The sequence below is a fragment of the Gavialis gangeticus genome, unplaced genomic scaffold (assembly GCF_001723915.1).
Source record: "Gavialis gangeticus isolate Ggan-Ray unplaced genomic scaffold, GavGan_comp1, whole genome shotgun sequence".
Classification (NCBI taxonomy): Eukaryota; Metazoa; Chordata; order Crocodylia; family Gavialidae; genus Gavialis; species Gavialis gangeticus.
The window spans coordinates 51452027-51465836 of record NW_017728997.1 but is presented as its reverse complement, the minus strand read 5'-3'; the positions used below and the strand labels follow the sequence as shown (position 1 = coordinate 51465836).

The 13810-nt window shown below is 46.6% G+C and overlaps 1 long non-coding RNA gene across 1 annotated transcript in view; it reads right to left on the bottom strand.

Moving 5' to 3' along the window:
• The window catches only part of LOC109288911, a 16450-nt gene extending 3929 nt beyond the window's left edge, over window positions 1–12521 (bottom strand). The window contains exons 1-2 of the long non-coding RNA XR_002095258.1: window positions 12375–12521; window positions 6890–6895 (exon numbers count right to left, since the gene is read on the bottom strand). This is a non-coding gene — a long non-coding RNA (uncharacterized LOC109288911). The remainder of the gene's footprint in view (window positions 1–6889; window positions 6896–12374) is intronic.
• Between the last annotated feature and the right edge of the window lie 1289 nt (window positions 12522–13810).

Below are 13810 nucleotides of genomic sequence, written 5' to 3'. Positions count from 1 at the left end.
GGGAGCTGGGGCAGGCAGGGGACCCATGGGGGGGGCTGGGGGAGCAGGCAGGGGTCGGGGGTGCTGGGGGAGCAGGGAGTCAGAGGGGCTGACAGGGGTCCCCCCATGGTCCCCTCCCCCTCCCCTAGTACTTACTAGCTCCCCACCGGGGACTGCCCAAATCATCAAAGCTCTTTTGTGAAGATTCAGAGAGCTTTGAATTGATTCAGACCTTTAAACTGGTCCCCTAATTCGATTCGGATTTGGAGATTCAGTCACCAAATCGGGCCACATCTCCTTCTTTGCACAGCCCTAATGTAAACCAGTACTGTTCAGTGAACCAAGTTTTTGCTCAGTCCAAAGCTGCTTTGAAATTCAGGGTGGGTACAATACTTCAATATTTGCTGGATCAGAGTCAATGCATTCCACAGCTTGCAGGATATATGTTTAAGTTGGAGCAATGATCTATACTTTGTGTGTATATGAAAATCATACCCTATCATCATTGCACATTCAAATATAACTCCAATTAAAGGAAAGATAACTTTGGCAGCAAAAGAACAATGAATTGAGACACAGCACTGCAGTAGTGCCATATGTTCTCAACTAGCAATCTGAAGGCACTCAAAATCCTACAGAACTAGAAAGTTAACGTTCTCTCTTTGTAATCATTACCAGTATAATACATTTTGCCAGTAAAGCTAGTTTGTTGAATTTGCTTCTGAAAAATATTCTGTACTGGAAGTTGAGTCCAGGCTGGTAGTTCAACTCATTTTTAACAGCTTTTCAACAATTGATGAGTATTTGAATTAAAAGTGAATAAATATATTGTTTTAGTGTGGCAAAAAAGTCATCCCAACCCCACCCCAGTTCTAACCGTCTCATAAAACACTTAGGTCTAAAATTTAAATTTCTACTCTACATCATATAAACCCAGTTCCTATGTGGGGTTTTCATTTTTAAAAAAGGTTAACACTGAGTTTACTGCAAACGAGTTAACATTTTCAGTAAATGATTTTCATAACTTGCTATAATTGGTGGTAAAGAAAAAAGCAAAGGAAACTAACTGGCAACAAATCACTTTCTAGATGGGAATGATTTGCAGAGTGTTGGTCAAACACTATAAACCCTGCTAGACACAAGTCTTCCCAATGTTATAGCCAAAAAGGGGCTGCTACTGTTGTTTTTAAATTTAAATTATTAAATTAAAGACATTGATATTTATAATGTGTAAACAGAATTCCCAATCAATCCTTCAAAAGTTATTGGTGCCCAATAATGTTGGCTTAGAAACAGAATTTAAAGGCCTGTTTTTTGGTAATTGGCTTATAAGTCAAGATGGGCAGCAGGGTTTAAATGGATTTCTAAAGAGGTTGGGAGACACACACACAGCTTCTCGTGGCCCTGAGAGTAGACAGGCTGTCTAGTACAAGGCCAATGGATAGACACAGAGCCTGGGAATGAAGGGGGGGCATACCATAACATGAGATCACAGCCTTCAAGGCAAACAGGGTGTCTAAAACAACAAGGACACAGCCTGGGAACCAAAGAAGCATGCACCATACTGTCCCATAACACAAGATAAGTGACACCAGCTACCAGGCCTCAGAAAGCAGGGAGGCCTAAGTCCTGGTTTTGGGGGAACAGACCAAATTAGGAGAAAGCCTGGAAGTCAACATGGACGTGTGACCACACAGAGAGAACCATCCAGAGATAGCCACAAATGAGGAGTCATCAGAAGTCATCAAGGGGGAAGGAGAGTACAAAAGCAGAGACTTGACATTAACAATTTAAGTGCCATTTTTCCTGTAGGTTGACAAAGTCAAGTGGTGATAAAATGGCACTACACCAGAGATAAGGGACCTTGGCTCAGAGACCAGTGAGAACAGAAGAGAATATATCTCACACTTTGCTCTGAGAGGACAATATACTACTTTGTTAAGAGTCCAGCTAATCCAGACACCCCTTGGCTTCCCCTTCTGATCAGAAAACATGTGTGATGGTGCCTGCAGCACAGTGCACATATGAACTCAGAGCTGTGCTTTCTGAGGCAGCCCTGTTGATTCACCATAGCCTTGTCTCTCTTTTCCCCCTCGCAGCACAATAGGGTTAAATATGAAGAAGCTTGTCCACACGTTTCCCTGGTAAACTGAATTACCAACAAAGGCCCCTCCCTTTGTCCTGTCCCTCCCTATCTCTCCCTGTTTTACTCCCTGAGAGGGGTCCCCATCCCCATTCCCCCAGGAAGGGCCCCTGAGGCCACCATGGACCAAAGACATACCAACAGCCTGTTTCATGCACTCCACTGGAGGGGGGCAGTGGGCCTTATCATCCCACCTCCAGACTGATGACACCTAAGAGAAAGAGCCTCAGAGTGGAGCTTGCATCCTGACCAGATGTACTTTGACTCTGATGACAGCCCTAGGATTGGTAGATATAGAATTGCTTGATTGTTTGTACTGTTGCTTTTCTATTCTTACTCTGTATCAATAAATTCACCTATTATCAACTGGCGGGTACTGTGGTCGGTCTGAGGGTTGTGCTCAACTGGAACAAAAGTATAGGGGCTGGGTTCCTAAAATCCAGTGTCAACAAACAGAGGAGCCCATCAGACGGTCAAAATTGTTTCCTGATTTTCCATCCACCTTATAACATGCATACCTAATTAACTTTTATTTTGCCAAGGAAAAAACATTGAAAACAAGCTCATTTTCAATATCGACTCATCCCTATTGTAGAGTGACATGATACCAAATATGGGACATATGGATACATTTTATGAATTCCCCACCTACTCTGTTAAAAAGGCAAGACTATAGATTAAAAGTCTTTCTTCAACTGTGTTAAACTCGCCAAAAAGAAATGCAAGATAATTAAGCTGTCTTTTCATCCTCTAATTCAGACCATTGGCTTTTTTGTTGTTTTGTGGGTTTTGTTTGTTTGTTTTCTAGGATTCACTACATTAGGTCAAATATTATCACATCTCCATTTAAAGTTTTCTTTACATTTACTTATTGCTTAGGTACAAACAAATGGACAAATGGATATACTTCTGTGGCAGGACACTTTTGGTGCCTGCCACTTTAAGGCTGAGAGCAGGCAGCCAGCAGGTATGGGCCAGCCCTGATGAGGCCTTCATTTTATATCCAGCCCCTCAGGGCTGAGGAAGCAGTCTGCTGCTGGCAGCCAGCAGAACAACATCCAGCTGAGCAGCTGCTCAGGAACACCTTGGAGGTAAGGGCAGGAGCTATGGGGATGGTAGGAAGCTCCTGGTCCTGGGCATGACTGAAAACTGAACCCTCCTGGGGAAGGATGGCCTGGTGGAACTACCTGTGGTGGGGGAGCTCCCCAGAATTGACAGGCCAGTTGTCTCTCCAGTAAAAGGAGGAGAGGGGCCCCTTAATACCCCAACTCCCACATCCTGGTGGGTTACCCAGGCTTAGGGCTAGGTATAGGGGCCAGGTATGTCTGCAGACACCTGAGCCCCACAGGAGTGTAAGACCTTGGAGGCCTCAGTGAGGGGGCAGCAGCATGGCCCTGAGAGAAAAGGCAGCAGAGTGGCCCCAGAGGGGGGCAGTAGTGTATGTTGGGCCTGCACAGAGTCAGGTGTGCCGTTGTGACCTTAGGGCTGTGCATAAGCAAGGTGTAGGGTAGAGTTGCAGAGGCTATCTGAAGGGCTGTCCAGGGGGGTGTTGAGTATAGTTGTAGAGGCAGCCTGAAAACCAGAGCACAGGTGTAGGTGAAATCCCATGAGCAGGTGAATGTGACCCAAAGGGCTGTGTGGGATCCAGCCAGAGAGAGAGTAGTTAAACCCGATGGCACAAGAGGGGCTGGTCAGGGGAGCAGGGTGGGTAGAGAGTGGCAGGCAGTATGCATGAGGCCCAGTAAGAGTGGGAGGAGTGGAAGAGGCCCCAGTGAGAGGGTATGTGTGCAACTGAGTAAAGGGCAGAGTGATACAGTCTCAACATAGGACTGAGTTTGGCCCAGCCTTAAGCCAGAGGAGTAGTAATAAACCAGATGCCATCTGCAAGGCATGGAACACAGTGTAGGGATGGTATGGAGCAATGGACAGCACCCCCTGGCATACGGGTATTTCAATGAGCAGCCTTCTGCATTTTACACCAGTTTATGGAACAACAAGTCATGGCAAATGAGACTGGGTGGACTGCCCTACATAGACAGGGGGGTGGGCCGAGTTTGAGACAGCCCCAGGTTGGCCCCCGTCACACTTTCAAAGCTAGTTAATGCTTTGTTACAGTCATGAAGAAATGCAAAATTCTAGACCTCTTGGTTAAGAGATAATGCCTTTTATTAGATCAACTAAGAAATCACAAAAAAATTATCTTTTTCTGCAAGCTTTCAGGCACATGCGCCCTTCCTCAGGCTCAGGGAAAATTAAAGATGGTAAAAAGTCCCCATAGATAGAAAATAAATTTTATTTTTGTACAGAGGAAGCTGAAGGTGGAAGTCTGTTCCTCTGGGTCCATGAGAGTGTCTTTGTGAGTTGCTCTTTGATGTGTAGATAAGGCAGGATTCCTTCCCTGGTGGTGTCAGACAGCAGACAGGCAGGGAGGTGTAGAAATCTTTCCCCTGAGCCTGAGGAAGTGTGTGTCCCACCCTAGTGGTCGCATGGGTCCTGCCTTGCTCATCACCTCTGCCCTGTCAGAGTCCCATCTACTTGTCTCACCTTCCATGCCTTGTTATGATTGGACAGGGAAGTTTTCCTTAGAGGGCAGAGGGAAGGTTTTCTTTGGATCTTAGGCCCCTGTCTGGGCTGAGGCCCCCTTGCCTTGGCCCATTTTACTCCAGCTGCGCCCCTACGCTCAAGGTTCCCTGTCTCAGGACCAAAGGCTCCCAGGCCCCTCATCCCTCAGTCTCACCCACTGGGGGCTCAAAACCCATCAGCCCCCAGTATGGCACCATAGTCCTTCTGTTAACAGCAAGGCTCCCTGCTTTGAAGAGTCTAGGACCTGCAGTGCCCTTCACAGCCCCTACAGCTACAGTCCAGTCGTCTGGTATTTAAACACAATGATATGAGCAATCTTCTCTCAAATAAAAGGTTCCCTATCTCTGGGTCAACACCACACCATGGCATCATACCCAAAAAACTCATCTCTTGCTGTCTGGTGGTGCAGGGGCTTCCTTCCAGATCCCAGCTTCCCTGAAGTCTGAATTCTTTCTTCCCTGGCCAGTCAGGCCCCTCTCTTCCCCAGAGCTCTGCTCCTCGCAGCCTGCCTACCTTACCTCAGGTCCTGGGCTTATATCCCTCCAAGCCCTTTTTGGTTATGTGGCTCTGCAGCCACACACAGGGGTTTTCCCTTTGCCTAATGGCAAGCCTGTGCTCCTTTGCTGCAGCTCCATGCAGAAGGTTTGGCCTGCAGCACTCTCTACTTAAAGTGACAGGGGATTCTGGCTCCCTGTCACAGGTGGCTTTGAAAATGGCATTCCAAACACCATTTTTTTTTGCAGACATGCCACTGAATAAGATATGCACCTTCTTTTTGAAAGGCAGAATTAAGAAAAAAAAGATTTCCTTGAAAATACTGGTAAGTAGCCATAAGTAACTGAGTAGCAATTTCCTCAACACAAGCTTCTCCTGGAGCACTGCCCCTATGCAGATTTACTTTCATTCCTTTCCCCATTGCCATATTTCCTGCGCATATAGTGCATATCCCAATTTCCAGAAGTTGAATTTAGGAAAAAGGGTACATGTTATATGTGATAAAATACTGTGTGTGTATACTAACCACATACAATAAATATCACTGTCCAGAACCATAGGTAGAATATAATTAAAATGCCATATACAGACCACATACTCAAAATACTTGCAGATTAGGTACCCTGAATAATAAAATTCTTTGATAACTATCAGGCCACTGGGGTGATGATGTATTTCTCTGTAGTTTTCCAAGTAGTGGCTCTTTAGTTGTCTATGTGCCATTTTCAGCACTTATGTACAGGTAGATATTCTATTTCCTGGAAGGGTGGACAATTATGCTCACATACTATGTGCACAGACTAAACATGCATAGTTCAGACAATATACTAGCTAGACATATGCCTGGCCATGTGCATGCAGCTGTTGTGGACATTGTGACAGGGGGCCATCCTGAGGCCAGTCCAGCCATTGGCGTGCCCACTTGTCTAGGGCAGTCCACCTGCCTGAATCTCCTGCCATGCCTTTGTTGGAACTAAATAGTTATTTCAAGGTGGGAGGCTGCCCATTTAATATCCCAATGCCAAGGCAGCTCTGACATACACAGCTCTGACATACCCTACATCATGTTCCATGCCTTGCACATGGCATCACTATATGGCTCCAGCCCCACACTGGGCCCCACTATATTCCCCACTGATGTTCAGACCCCAAGCTAGATACCTCCTACTCGGGTGGCCTAACTTCTGCCATCATCCTGGGCTGCAAACCCCCTAGACCCCTTTCCCTCTCAGCAGTGGCTGCCTCCGGGACCTTTGGTTTCTCAGGCCCTGGTCTTGCCTTTAGGCCAGTCGGGACTCCAGGCCACTGGCTCTGGCAATTCCTCATGGTGGGCTTTCTTGTCCTTTGACCCTCGTGGTCCTGGCTCCAGCATGGGCCATTCAAGGTTCTCTGGGAAGGTTCTTAAGCAGCTAGCCCTCTCTCCCATATAGGTCTGCCTTCTCAGGGCCCTCCAAACACTGTCCTCACTCTGTGGGCTTGTAGACTATATAGTTACTCTGGACCCCTCCTGGGCCCATTGTTCCACCCTGACTGGGCTCATTTGCTTTCTGCCCCTTACTGGATCACTACTCTGCCCTCTCACCAGGGCTCCTGGGCCTTATGCCCCTTTGGCCTCAGGTCTTTGATGACATGCCTGGACCCCTAGCCTGTCCCCTCTACAGGGTTCCCACCAGGTTATGGGGCTGAGACTATATGCTGCCCCATCCTCACCTTTCACTGGAGAAGCACAGGTGTGGCATTTCCTGGAGACTGCCCCACCACAGGCAGCCCCTGCAGGGTGTAGTTTCAGGTCCTGCCCTAGGGCCAGAAACCTGTTCCATCCCATAGTTCCTATCCTTAACCTTCAGGATGTTCTGGGAGAAGCAGATCTCCAGTGGGGCAATGTTGATCCTTCAGCTCCCTGCAGTAACTGCCAATTCAGCTCCTAGGACCTGGGCTTATACTGAGGCTTCCCAGTCCTCCTCCAATCCAGGGGCCCTCTTGTGGTCATGTGATCACCTCACTAGACCTAACCACACCTGCCAGCTGCTCCACAGCCTGCTCAAGCCTCTTAAAGTGGCAGGCACAACCAGTGCTCTGCCACAACATCTACTGGTGCCTATGGCATGAAAATATAGGCAGTCATGGTCCATGACTAGCAAGTGTTAGACAGAAAAGGAGAGCCCTTCCATAACTTTAGCCCTTATAGGTGAATGGTTAAAACACTCATGTAGAAAGCTAGGCATCCACCTTCTGGGACCCTTCTCATCCAGAGGCAGTTTGAACCTGCATTTCTCTGACTTCCCAACACAATATTGTAAATACCATATCATATAATCGTAGAAAATTAGGGTTGGAAGGGACCTCAGGAGGTCATAAACCAAACCCTTGCTCAATGCAGGACCATTCCCAACTAGAACATCCCAGCCAAGGCATTGTCTGCTCAGGTCTTGAAAATCTCCAAGGATGGAAAGTCCACAACCTCTCCAGGTAACCTGTTCCAGTGTTTTACTACCCTCCTAGTGAAAATATTCTTCCTAATCTCTAACCTGGACTTCCCTTGCTGCAACTTGAGACCATTGCTCCTTGTTCTGTCATTTGCCACCACTCAGAACAGTCTAGCTCCATCCTCTTTCTGATTTCTGATCCCATTGAATAGGACATGCTCTCTTAAGCATCCAAGAGCAGAGGGGGGAAGAGAGGGGGAACTAGCACCATGGCTGGGCTCCAGGCTTCAGCAGGGAAGGGTGCAGGTGAGGGAAGAGTGGGTAATTCACCCTAGCCCTATATCCCAGTGTAACAGGGGGCCTTCTCAGGGCCGACTTCCCTGTGGCCCGCCCACCTGTTTCTGGGCTAACCGCCCACCTTCTCATCTGCCTCACCTTGTTGGTAATTATTTAATGATGTAATTAAGCAGGAGGCTGCCCATTTCCTGCCACAAAGCCAGGGTGTGCTATCTGCAGCTCCGTTCCTCCCCTACACCACAGCCGAAGCCTCGCAGATGGCATCCAGATGTTCTCAACAGTCACCGGCCCCATGCTGGGCCCCATAATCCTAGTGTTGAACCCCTTTATGATCCCTCCATTCCGATAGCCTCATTTGCCTTCATCCTGGGCAGCATAGCTCCTTGAACTGCTTCCCCTTCCAGGTGTGGTTCCCCCCTGGGACCTTTGGTTCACTAGCCCTGGCCCACCTCCAGGCCAGTCAGAACCCCAGACCCTCAGCTCTTGGGCATTCCTCACAGTGGCCCCTGGCCCTTTGACCCTTTGACCCTTCCGGTCCTGGCCCCAGCATTGACCAGTCAGGGGATGCCCAGGCAGGTGTGAGTCTATGGCCCCACACTCTTCCTCTGGGGTCCACCCTCCAGACCCTACTAAAGGGGGCAACCCACCCAGTTGTGGGGGCTAGGGTTTAAGGTGCCCCAACCCGCTTTTCACCAGGGTGGTAACTGGCCTGGCATTTCCTGGGGGCTCCTACACCACTGGGAGCCCCACCAGGCCACCCACTCCTGGCAGGGTGCAGTTTAAGGTCATGCCTAGGACCAGGAGCCTCCTGACCATCCTCTGCACCTCCTCCCTTACCTCCAGATGACACCAGCAGCCTTCCGGCCAGGCAATGTTGTTGCTTGGCCTCCAGCAGCAAAACTGCCCTGTTTATATGGGCAGCCCCAGATTCAAAATGGCTGCCCTCATCAGGCACCTGGCAGCTGCCAGCTCCAGGCCCTAAAAGTGGCAAGCACAAACAGTGCCCAGCTACACCCAGCATTCCTTCCCCCAACCCCTGCCTCCAGCTCCAACCCCTTGGTGGTTTTCTCAGTCATAATGGCCTGAGAAAGAGCTATGACCACAGGGGGTGGATTGTGGTGGCCTTGGCCCCTCCTGCTGCCTCTTCCTTCCCCCTCTCTGCCCCCAAGGGCTCTGTCTTTCCTCCAGCACCTGGCTCCTTATCATGGTCACATGGAGCTGGGGTGAATCTTACCGTCATGGGTTGTGTGGTGTCCATGTGTGTGGCCTGACTCATCAGGAGAAGTGTCAGAAAGAATGGTCATAGGTCCTATAGATTGGGCTAGCACAGTGGCTGCTGCACTGGTACTGGGGGGGGTGGGGGGCTGGTATGCACTCCCTGCTTCTGGGAGGGGTGCATAGTCATATGACAAGACTTGGTTCAAAACAGCCACAGCCCCTGCTTGGGAAATAGTGTTACAAGGCCACTCTACACATCCTCCTCCTCTGGTGGGGTCCCTGTGGGTGACTCCTCCAGAATACCCCTGGTTCTGTGGACATGGCATCTACCCTGTTCTTCCCTGGGTGGGTGGAAGGGTGGATAGATGGATGGAAGCAAGGGTGGATGCATGGAGATGTGGTTTGGGGTGTGTGGCCCTCACTTGCACTTCAGAGGCTTGGAAACACTGATCCTGCTTCACCTGGTCTCAGCTGCTCAGGCCACCTCCGCAATCTCAAAATGTCCAGGGGCTCTCAGCAGATACTCCCTGATTCTGGCAATGCCACACACCCTGCCTAAGCTGTAAAATTCAAGAGTCCATGGCTCACATGGTCCCTTAGGTTCCATGAGTGTGTATCTGTTTGACCTGGCTTGGAGGTTTAGTACCCTCCCAACCACATCTCCTCACACACTTACTGGCTAGTTGATCATCTCCTAGCTATTTGTTCAGTGACGAAGAAGAGGGAAAGTTAAGCTGCAATGAATGAGAATGAAGTACATGACAGGATCCTTCCCTCTGAAAAAAAACTTTAAAAAAGGGGTGGCAAATATTGTTGGCTACAAAGGATCAACTCACAGGATCATCATAAAATTTTAGTTTATTGGACGGATGCAAAAGTCAGATCATAAACCTTGGTGCTGATCACCTCAAACACACACACACACACACACACACACACACACACACACACACACACACACACACACACACACACACACACACACACACACACACACACACACACACACACACACACACACACACACACACACACACACACACACACACACACACACACACACACACACACACACACACACACACACACACACACACACACACACACACACACACACACACACACACACAGTAGCTAGCTATGAACACTAAGCACCAGTGTCACGATATACCTATCCCCAAGCACTGGAGTCCACTGTCGATGGCCAGTCGAGGCTTCTTTCGGTACGATGGTGCTTCAGAAGGGGGTCTCTGGTTTGTCCTTCTGGCTGGACAAGCAAGGTGCTGGTCAAGTCAAAGAGGGCATCATTGGGGGTCATTCTTTGCTGCCTTTTATCCCTCTCTGGCAGACTTTGGTGACTCCCCAATTCTCGGGCTTACCCAATCCAGGGGTCATTGACCTCTAGAGATGTCCCTCTTGGTAGCTGCTGGATGGCAGCTGTCAGCCCCAGGGGTCACGTCCGCAGGTACATGCAGTCTCAGGAGTCCATTGCTAAATTTTGATTGATTAACTACCATGATGAATAACGCTCAAGAAATGGTTGATCAGGGGGTATTTCAGCCCCAGGGGTCTGTTTCCAGCATTGATTAGTTCAAACCAGGGCTTCCGCACCTTGAACAGTAAAGTTTCAGGGAGTTCCTGGCTCTGTATTGATTCTTTCCTCTTCTTGGGCTGTAGTTTTGTAGGTGCTAATTGCCGCTCATTAACTTGTTTATCCAGACTAGCTACTGTGTTACACAATCAGCCATGATTCATTCAGTGGCCCGCTCCATACAGAGATTCCCATCCTTGGTAACATTGTTACATGGTACAACTTACTTTTAAACTTAAAGTACATTTTAAAAGCATCTATAAGCTCTTTTTTCACTACAAGTACACCTTATGTAAAAATAATAATAATATAATAAAAGAAAAAGAGAGAAGAAGGAAGAAAAGGTAGAAAAGAGAAAACATCCCCAAAGGGGGACAAATACTGCAAAAGGGGCTTTTGCCATATGAAGGAGCTTCACATTTGAGGGGGTGAGCAGGCAAAAAGGTTTCTTGCTACAATATTTAGACCCCAACTCAGCCACCCTTACTTTACACCCTTATAAGATGGAGGACTTTAATGTAGTGGATGCTATTACTGGCATGTTATGAGTTTCAAGCCCAAATAGTACTTGCCAAATTTATTAGATTTCCTTTTTTCACTTTCACTTTTTCTTTCCCCCTCCCATAATTGGTACTATATAAAGTTCCTGTTTTGAGGAGATTTCAATATAAATACAGACGTCACAAATGAGGAGGCACAAGGCACCACACTGTCAAGTGGTTGTTTTGCATAATTATAAATTTGTTTTGATTTTTTTGCAAAGAAATAAATATATCTAGAAATGTAGTTTATAAACCTGAGCAAGGTAGAAAGTTGGGATGGCTTGTGGTGGCAGATGTGGTATCAAAACGTATGCAATTATCAAGGGGGAAAGATTATGGAGGAGATCTGAGACAAAGATAAGGAGAAATTATCTTCTCTGATTACTTTCTATCATCCAGAGGTGTAGCCCTTCAAGAAGAGACATAAGCAGAACTATTCTAATGCTTGGACCAAACCCATATGCCAGGTTCAGATCCTAGACTCTAATGCAAACGCTGTAATGTAAACATTCCCTTATGCCCCTAAATTGAAATTTCATATTTAAAGTTTATACCTTCTGTATATGCAAGTGATTTTTGAATGAAGTAGGTAAGTCTAGAGTGTTTTTGATTTAGAGCTGAGAACTAACCTAAGCCTCATTAAAAACAGAAACTTGATTTGAACAAGACACTGTTTTCATCAGGACATTACAAACTACTTCTTAGTATAAGCAATTTCTTACTGCATCAGATGCATCTGTAATCACTTTGGAGAATGCAAGATGATGAGAGCAGATATTATGGATTGCAGGCATTGCTGCATATGAAAACTGTGAAAGCTTGGACAGTGTCTCTTGCACAAAAATGCAAGACAATGGCTGAGGCTAGACTGGATTGTGGTAACAAGACAGCCACAAGAAAATCAAACTCCACTAATGGCTTGCAACCCATTAGGCGTCAAGAAAGTAGAGTTTGCGGTACCCAATACCAGACCCATGCTATAAAATAATAAAAGTAGTTAAAATTATTGACGGAGTCCTGACACACTCATCACATTTGTATTTCCAAGCTAAGAGCTGAAAGAAAAAGCTGGACCAGTGTGCCAGTGAAGGCAAGAAAACTATTTCAATTGACCTAGCAGCTAAAGAAAACAAAAGGCTAAATATGCATCTCAAAAGAAACCTGTAAAACGTGCATTGAATATAGGGAAGATTTTCTGTACATACATCCTCACATTTCTCAAAACAGGCATCCAATGTCACTCTAAGGCAGGGGTGGGCAAAATGCGGCCCACGGGCCAGATGTGGCCTGCCAGGCCATTCTATCCCACCCACGGGGCCCCTAAAAAATGTAGAAAATTAATATTTATCTGCCCCTGGCTGCCTGTCATACTGCCCTTGATGGCTTGCCAAAACTCAGTAAGCGGCCCTCCACCCAAAATAATTGCCCACTCCTGCTCTAAGGTGTTGCAATGTCTCAATCATCTACTGTATGTCTGGAGTTCTGTAAATAGACCATCACCAATATAAGCTACTGCAAATTTGTCCCATTGATATACAAATACCCCAAAACAGGTTTGGTGACACTTCTAAAGACCCTGTTGAACCACTCAGACCCATCACCTGTAAATTGACCTTTAATTGCAGGAGATGCAGAAAAACCCTGTCTACACACCTAGACAAATCAAGAACAGGAGCCAGGCAATTAACAGTTGTGCTATGATCAACCTTTCCCTCCCTGTTTGTTTGGATTCTAATTGGCCAACCATCAAGGAAGAATGCTTTGAAACTATACAATTAAACAGTATAAGAATTAGACAGAACTGCCAGCAAGATGTGTGCAGTTCAGACCAAGTCATCCTGCCACTCAGGTGACAAGTGAAGGATCCATGCTTTAAGGCTGTGCAAGAACTGCTTCCTGCCTGCGCTGGGTAAAGATCTCTATGCAGCTAAGATAATACTAAGGACTGATAGCTTGATTTATATTGGGAAAGAGTCTTTTTCTGTTATTTAGTGTTGTAACTTGTTAGTAGTTATTAAGAAAAGCATTTCTGCTATTCATCAACCAAGTGTTGTGTCAATTCATAAAGTACTAGGTTAGAAATTCAATTTCTAAGTGCAAGAGGTACCAAAAACAAGAAATACAGTTTACTTATTCGTTATAGTCTTCCCCACAAAAGTTTTCAGATGGAGTGCTGTTAAAATATTTCAGGCAAGATGTTGTTTCTTAATTTACACACACATGCATAACTGGCTCTTTTCTTATTTTCTTTACAGGTATAAAGAGCTCAGCAATTGCACCTGATAAGCCTTAGTTGGCTTCATTCACCCCTGAATGTGCTGTCTTCTCTTTTCCACTTCCCCCAAACTGTAGAATTTTTGCATACTTGTAACTATTCTTAATGATTACCCACTGTAGGCAATTTCTTTAGTGCACTGCAAGAAGACAAAACAAGGGCAGGTTAGAGATGTATATTATAAACAGTATTGTACAAAGACTCAATCCTGCTCCACTTACAATCAAGAGAAAATTATCCCAAATTCAGATTTTAGTGTTA